This window comes from Cyprinodon tularosa, unplaced genomic scaffold (genome assembly GCF_016077235.1).
Source record: "Cyprinodon tularosa strain WSP-4 unplaced genomic scaffold, ASM1607723v1 ctg369, whole genome shotgun sequence".
NCBI lineage: Eukaryota > Metazoa > Chordata > Actinopteri > Cyprinodontiformes > Cyprinodontidae > Cyprinodon > Cyprinodon tularosa.
This window is the reverse complement of record NW_024039084.1, coordinates 1,061,965-1,070,215: the sequence shown is the minus strand read 5'-3', so window position 1 is coordinate 1,070,215 and position 8,251 is coordinate 1,061,965. Positions and strand designations below refer to the sequence as shown.

General features: G+C 37.3%; 4 non-coding genes across 4 annotated transcripts; all 4 read left to right on the top strand.

The window, feature by feature from the left end:
* Positions 1 to 3,522: 3,522 nt before the first annotated feature.
* Positions 3,523 to 3,594, top strand: trnaq-cug. The gene has a single exon. It is a non-coding gene; the product is annotated as a tRNA-Gln (tRNA).
* Positions 3,595 to 4,143: 549 nt separating this feature from the next.
* On the top strand, positions 4,144 to 4,215 carry trnaq-uug. Its single transcript has one exon. It is a non-coding gene; the product is annotated as a tRNA-Gln (tRNA).
* A 2,076-nt stretch (positions 4,216 to 6,291) lies between these two features.
* trnaq-uug lies at positions 6,292 to 6,363 on the top strand. Its single transcript has one exon. It is a non-coding gene; the product is annotated as a tRNA-Gln (tRNA).
* Positions 6,364 to 7,838: 1,475 nt separating this feature from the next.
* On the top strand, positions 7,839 to 7,910 carry trnaq-uug. The gene has a single exon. It is a non-coding gene; the product is annotated as a tRNA-Gln (tRNA).
* The last annotated feature ends 341 nt before the right edge of the window (positions 7,911 to 8,251 follow it).

Below are 8,251 nucleotides of genomic sequence, written 5' to 3'. Positions count from 1 at the left end.
TTTTTAATAAAAAAACATAAAAAAAAATAAAAAATTTTAAAAAAGAAGTTTTTTTGAAGTAGAGAACAATCTTTTCGTTAGGTATATATAGACAATTTCCTGATTCAAATTTTTGATAAAACACCTGAACTGACCGTTGTTGTTTAATTAAAATTTTTTTATGGCTTAATGAGAGCAGTGGGCTCTATGCTGGCCTGCAAGACTTTAAACCTGGGTATGAAGGGGGACAAAGTCATTCTCAAGGAGGTCTCGCTAGACAGCGTGTGGGGTGTTCAGGGGGATAGGCAGGAGCAGTTCCACGTACGGGCTGGTAGGAGATAGATTTTGCACTAGATTCTCTGTTAAATGGAGAGCCAATGGAGGATTTAAAGACTGGATTGATATGATTCTATTTGTGCCTCCTCTTCAGGAACGGGCAGTGCAGTTCTGAATAGGAAGACGCTTTTGCCAAGGATCCCGACAATGAAGGCATTACTGTTATCAAACCTATTGGAAATAAAGGGATTGTGGTGCTCGAATGCCGCATAGAGTATGCGTAAGGGCATTGTGGAGTTGGGTTGCAATGACTTTCTCCAAAACTTTCAACAGAAAGGGCAGGTCTAAGATTTTGCCAAGATTTTGGTGTCATACCTCAGCATTACTCCTCTTCATCTTACCGAATGTTGCCAATTTATTTTGCTGAACTGAAAGTAAACAAACAACTTACAGAATGTGTTTTCTGAAGAGATGTTGGCTGCACTTTTAATTTCAGTATGCAGCACTTTGCCCCTCTCATTCCTATTTTTATCCCACTGTAAAAAAAAAAAATTTATCCCACGTATCCCTCTGCATAACCCTTTTTTTCCCCACTTATCCCTTCCTATTATCCACCTTTATCTCACGGTCAAGTGGCAAATTATTATTTGGTTGGAAAGTAAACTCTACCCAGTTAGGTACCCATGGTGTATGGGGTCTTTAAAGATGTTGGCTATACCTTTAACCCTATACCTGCATGAGTCCTGAATGGTGGGAAGATCAGCCTTGATGATCCTCTCTGCAGTGCGGTGTTAGCGATAGCTGCAGTCATTACCTGTCCTATTTTGAGGCGATGAGTCAAAACACATTTAGATGGCTGAACATAGTAAAGACCAAATAATGGCAGAGCAGAAGATGACCAGCATTTCCTTTGGAATGTTTTAAAAACTTGTGTTGGTCTGTGCCGTCTTATAAACTCTGTCTTTGTGAGGAATCTCATATCCTCAGGAAAGTTTGTCTATATGAAACAGAACTGATCCAAAGGACATCCAGACCAGTGCATCCGCCGCTCCACTTCCCTTTCCCATTAGAATCTAATGGGACCTATTTATTCAGGTTGTAATCCATTCAGGTCAACTCAGTTCAACTGGGTTTGAATAATGTTTCATTAGTATTGATCTTTTAATAACAAGGTTTACCTACAGTCTAGAATGATGTGATTTCTGGAGATGCCATCACAGCAGCGTAGACTTCTGCTCTGTTTATGGCATTATTGGCATAAAGCAGGCGTGTTGCATAGGGTGTTGCAGAAGACAGAAGAAGAACCCTGGATATGAAAAGGAAAGCGAGAGAAACTGTTTGCTATTAAATGGAAGGCTCTAAAAACAAGCTAAATGTAAATATATATATATATATATATATATATATATATATATATATATATATATATATATATATATATATATATATATATATATATATATATATATATATATATATATATAAATACATATATATATATATATATATAGCTTTTTATATATAGCAATGTTCCTCCAAAATGAGCCCAATGTAAAATACTAAAGTTGAAGATATTACTTATTTGAAAACACTGTGACTGGTGACACCAATCTGTGACCAACAGTCGTCTAATGTCGCATTTTCATTGCAATTTGGAATGGTTGTAACCCACCATTTTTTTTTTTTTTTACCATTTTTGGGAGTGCTGAATAGGCTTTCCAACTGTCCCGTATTTAGTCAACCGTATTTAGAAATAGAAGTACCTTTTCTGTTTTTAGTGGAAAAGGAACGCACTTTGTCCCGTATTACTGTTAGTGTAAAAAAATAGTCAGTAAAAAGCTAATGGAAAATGAAGAAAAAGGGCACGATAGATACAATACTTACGGTAAACTTTTTTCCGGGCCCTGTCCTGCGTTTTGACCACTGAGCTGACAACATATATGTAACGATACAGATTACCCTCATCCCATTGGTCGAGACAAGTGGTGCTCACTAAGAAGATAGCGGAACAACAGAGCATTATGGCAGACGAATGGAGTAATGTAAATGCTGACACTGCTTTTGGGGGTGGCGCACCTTTGACAAATATATTTACAAGTTTGCTGTTGAACCAAAAAGTACACCATTGATTTATTGTTTTATTTTAATTGTTACTGTTTGAAGTTAAGAAGGACAGACTTATGTTTGAGATACTTATTATATTCAGCAAAGTTTGTTGTTTTGTATTAAAGTGAATTGCTGGATAACAATTTGTTACCCACGTGTCCATGTCATTCAGAAATATGCATCTTCTTCAATGCAGATTGGAATCAAATTGTTATAAAAAAAATAATTTCACACATAAAGGAGGGCTAAAAAAATCACCACGCCAGGAGGAGTACAGGCCATCGGGTCAGCTGGTATGCACATGAGGTGTCCCTTTTTTTTTTTTTTCAGGAAGTTGGAAACCCTTGTGCTGAAGCACACTAAAATGGACACAGCCCCTGCACACAGAGCACAGCTAGCATTGCCTAAATTTATTGAGAATTGTATCTCCTTTTCTTAATTGGACATAGAACCCATCACAGTATAACCCCATAGAATATCGAGCAGGGTATTGGGGAGAGGAAGATTAGATACTCCAGACCTGAATATGCAGAAGATTTAAATTTCACTATCAGAGCAACCCGGGCTCTTGTGACACCTGGGCAAAACTACAGACTGATCAACTCCTTTATATACTTTAATGCTGACCAAAGGGTCAGCAAGTATTGAGAACTGTAAATGTTCATAAATTTCATGGTCATATGGATCCTTTTCTTGATTTGGTCTCCTTAAATTTTGACTTTGGGGATTTCATTAGTTGTCAGTTATAATCATGGAAAGTTCAACAGAGAAACCCTTGAAATATCTGTCTGTGTGTAATGAATGGATGTTATGTCCAAGTTTCAATATCCAGTTGAATATTAAAGAAGTTAAAGACCACTTCTCTCTCCTTCTTGGCTGCCTATCAAATGCATAGCTTGAAGAAGAAGAACCTCTAAACTTATTAAAAACTCCGCTGCCAACCATTGACTCCATAAACTTGAAAAGCTCCGATAATTTCAAGGTTGAATTGGTAGCACTCTAGGCTATGGATGCAAGGATACACGTTTTTCCAAGTCAGGTTTGTCAAAGTTTTTCAACATCAACATGAGAGATTAACTTGTGGAAATGTCACAAATAAAGCTAAACCCTGGATAGAGATTATTGACATCGAGAAACCTTTGAGGCATAAGCAAGTTTAAGGGTTCTATGGTGTAATGGTTAGCACTCTGGACTCTGAATCCAGTGATCTGAGTTCAAGTCTCAGTAGAACCTAGTTACTAGAATATAGCTCAAAGAACTGAAAGCAGCTTTGCTTATGTTTTGAGTACATGTGGATTGCTACTCTCCTGTCTTTGAGTCTAATGCCTTATAGTAGTATGTCTGGTGTCTTATGTGGAGGATAAGTAAAGTTCACTTAGGATTTCCTTAGAAGATTTTTTGGCATTTTCTTGTTGAAGTTTCACCTATGTTTTTGCCCCTTGACAGATTCATAGAGTCATTTACTGGCTCTCGATGTTTCTTTAAATAGGTTCTGATTTCTAAAACAAAAAGTAGTAGAGATTAAGAATTCTATACTAAAAGTTTACTGTGGTATGTGTGAGAAAAAAGAGGTCTCTCATAACAAAACGCATGTGATAGATTAAAAGTGATGAGGCCAATCTTTAGAAGTGGGCTTTGGTTGCAAGTTTTTCCAAGTTAGGTTTGCAAAAGTTTTTCAATATCAACATGAGAGATTAAATTGCGGAAATGTCACAAATCAAGTTAAACCCTGGATAGAGATTATTGACATCGAGAAACCTTTGAGGGATAAGCACTTTTAAGGGTTCTAAGGTGTAATGGTTAGCACTCTGGACTTTGAATCCAGTGATCTGAGTTCAAGTCTCAGTAGAGCCTAGTTGCTAGAATATAGTTCATAGTACTGAAAGTGGCTTTGCTTATGTTTTGAGTACATGTGGATTGCTACTCTCCTGTCTTTGAGTCTAATTCCTTATAGTAGTATGTTTGGTGCCTTATGTGGAGGATAAGTAAGGTTCACTTAGGATTTCCTTAGAAGATTTTTTGGCATTCTCTTGTTGAAGTTTCACCTATGTTTTTGCCCCTTGACAGATTCATAGAGTCATTTACTGGCTCTCTATGTTTCTCTAAATAGGTTCTGATTTCTAAAACAAACACTAGTAGAGATTAAGAATTCTATACTAAAAGTTTACTGTGGTATGTGTGAAAAAATAGGTCCTTCATAACAAAACGCATGTGATAGATTCATAGTGATGAGGCCAATCTTTAGAAGTGGGCTTTGGTTGAAAGTTTTTCAAAGTTAGGTTTGTAAAAGTTTCTCGATATCAACATGAGAGTTTAACTTGCAGAAGTATCACAAAGTGAGCTAAACCCTGGATAGAGATGATTGAAATCCAGAAGCGCTTGAGGGAAGAGCTTTTCCAAGGGTTCTATGTTGTAATGGTAAGCACTCTGCACTTTGAATCCAGTGATCGGAGTTCCAGTCTCAGTAGAACCTAGTTGATGTCTTTATCTGTTGAGTACTTCATACATTTATTTGTTCTACCAGAGTCTGCAGTTGGACTTAGCCCCTACACAGAGCCAAAGCTAGTATTGTCTGCATTTATGGACCATTGTATCTCCTTTTTTTTGTTGGACATAGAACCCATCACAGTATAACTATAAATAAAATATCGAGCAGGGTATTGGGGAGAGGAAGATTAGATACTCCAGACCTGAATATGCAGAAGATTTAAATTTCACTATCAGAGCAACCCGGGCTCTTGTGACACCTGGGCAAAACGACAGACTGATCAACTACTTTATATACTCCAATGCTGACCAAAGGGTCAGCAAGTATTGAGAACTGTAAATGTTCATAAATTTCATGGCCATATGGATCCTTTCCTTGATTTGGTCTCCTTAAATTGTGACTTTGGGGATTTCATTAGTTGTCAGTTATAATCATGGAAAGTTCAACAGAGAAACCCTTGAAATATCTGTCTGTGTGTAATGAATGGATGTTATGTCCAAGTTTCAATATCCAGTTGAATATTAAAGAAGTTAAAGACCATTTCTCTCTCCTTCTTGGGTGCCTATCAAATTCATAGCTTGAAGAAGAAGAACCACTAAACCTATTAAAAACTCCACTGCCAACCATTGACTCCATAAACTTGAAAAGCTCCGACCATTTCAAGGTTGAATTGGTAGCACTCTAGTCTTTGGATGCAAGGATACAAGTTTTTCCAAGTCAGGTTTGTCAAAGTTTTTCAACATCAACATGAGAGATTAACTTGCGGAAATGTCACAAATCAAGCTAAACCCTGGATAGAGATTATTGACATCGAGAAACCTTTGAGGGATAAGCAATTTTAAGGGTTCTAAGGTGTAATGGTTAGCACTCTGGACTCTGAATCCAGTGATCTCAGTTCAAGTCTCAGTAGAACCTAGTTACTAGAATATAGCTCAAAGTACTGAAAGCAGCTTTGCTTATGTGTTGAGTACATGTGGATTGTTACTCTCCTGTCTTTGAGTCTAATGCCTTATAGTAGTATGTTTGGTGTCTTATGTGGAGGATAAGTAAAGTTCACTTAGGATTTCCTTAGAAGATTTTTTGGCATTTTCTTGTTGAAGTTTCACCTATGTTTTTGCCCCTTGACAGATTCATAGAGTCATTTACTGGCTCTCTATGTGTCTCTGAATAGGTTCTGATTTCTAAAACAAACACTAGTAGAGATTAAGAATTCTATACTAAAAGTTTACTGTGGTATGTGTGGAAAAAATAGGTCCTTCATAACAAAACGCATGTGATAGATTCACAAGTGGGCTTTGGTTGCAAGTTTTTCCAAGTTAGGTTTGCAAAAGATTTTCAATATCAACATGAGAGATTAAATTGCGGAAATGTCACAAATCAAGCTAAACCCTGGATAGAGATTATTGACATCGAGAAACCTTTGAGGGATAACCAATTTTAAGGGTTCTAAGGTGTAATGGTTAGCACTCTGGACTTTGAATCCAGTGATCTGAGTTCAAGTCTCAGTAGAGCCTAGTTGCTAGAATATAGTTCATAGTACTGAAAGTGGCTTTGCTTATGTTTTGAGTACATGTGGATTGCTACTCTCCTGTCTTTGAGTCTAATTCCTTATAGTAGTATGTTTGGTGCCTTATGTGGAGGATAAGTAAGGTTCACTTAGGATTTCCTTAGAAGATTTTTTGGCATTCTCTTGTTGAAGTTTCACCTATGTTTTTGCCCCTTGACAGATTCATAGAGTCATTTACTGGCTCTCTATGTTTCTCTAAATAGGTTCTGATTTCTAAAACAAACACTAGTAGAGATTAAGAATTCTATACTAAAAGTTTACTGTGGTATGTGTGAAAAAATAGGTCCTTCATAACAAAACGCATGTGATAGATTCATAGTGATGAGGCCAATCTTTAGAAGTGGGCTTTGGTTGAAAGTTTTTCCAAGTTAGGTTTGTAAAAGTTTTTCGATATCAACATGAGAGTTTAACTTGCGGAAGTATCACAAAGTGAGCTAAACCCTGGATAGAGATAATTGAAATCCAGAAGCGCTTGAGGGAAGAGCTTTTCCAAGAGTTCTATGGTGTAATGGTAAGCACTCTGCACTTTGAATCCAGTGATCTGAGTTCCAGTCTCAGTAGAACCTAGTTGATGTCTTTATCTGTTGAGTACTTCATACATTTATTTGTTCTACCAGAGTCTGCAGTTGGACTTAGCCCCTACACAGAGCCAAAGCTAGTATTGTCTGCATTTATGGACCATTGTATCTCCTTTTTTGTTGGACATAGAACCCATCACAGTATAACTATAAATAAAATATCGAGCAGGGTATTGGGGAGAGGAAGATTAGATACTCCAGACCTGAATATGCAGAAGATTTAAATTTCACTATCAGAGCAACCCAGGCTCTTGTGACACCTGGGCAAAACGACAGACTGATCAACTACTTTATATACTCCAATGCTGACCAAAGGGTCAGCAAGTATTGAGAACTGTAAATGTTCATAAATTTCATGGCCATATGGATCCTTTCCTTGATTTGGTCTCCTTAAATTTTGACTTTGGGGATTTCATTAGTTGTCAGTTATAATCATGGAAAGTTCAACAGAGAAACCCTTGAAATATCTGTCTGTGTGTAATGAATGGATGTTATGTCCAAGTTTCAATATCCAGTTGAATATTAAAGAAGTTAAAGACCACTTTTCTCTCCTTATTGGCTGCCTATCAAATGCATAGCTTGAAGAAGAAGAACCACTAAACCTATTAAAAACTCCACTGCCAACCATTGACTCCATAAACTTGAAAAGCTCCGATCATTTCAAGGTTGAATTGGTAGCACTCTAGGCTTTGGATGCAAGGATACAAGTTTTTCCAAGTCAGGTTTGTCAAAGTTTTTCAACATCAACATGAGAGATTAACTTGCGGAAATGTCACAAATCAAGCTAAACCCTGGATAGAGATTATTGACATCGAGAAACCTTTGAGGCATAAGCAAGTTTAAGGGTTCTATGGTGTAATGGTTAGCACTCTGGACTTTGAATCCAGTGATCTGAGTTCCAGTCTCAGTAGAACCTAGTTGATGTCTTTATCTGTTGAGTACTTCATACATTTATTTGCTCTACCAGAATCTGCATTTGGACTTAGCGCCTACATAGAGCTAGTATTCTCTGAATTTATGGACCATTGTATCTCCTTGTTTTTATTGGTCATAGAACCTATCACAGTATAACCCCATAGAATATCGAGCAGGGTATCGGGGAGAGGAAGATGAGATACTCCAGACCTAAATATGCAGAAGATTTAAATTTCACTGTCAGAGCAACCCGGGCTCTTGTGACACCTGGGCAAAACCACAGATTTATCAACTCTGATCAACTCAGAAAGCAGGGTGCTCTCTGCCTCGGACTGTTTTTTT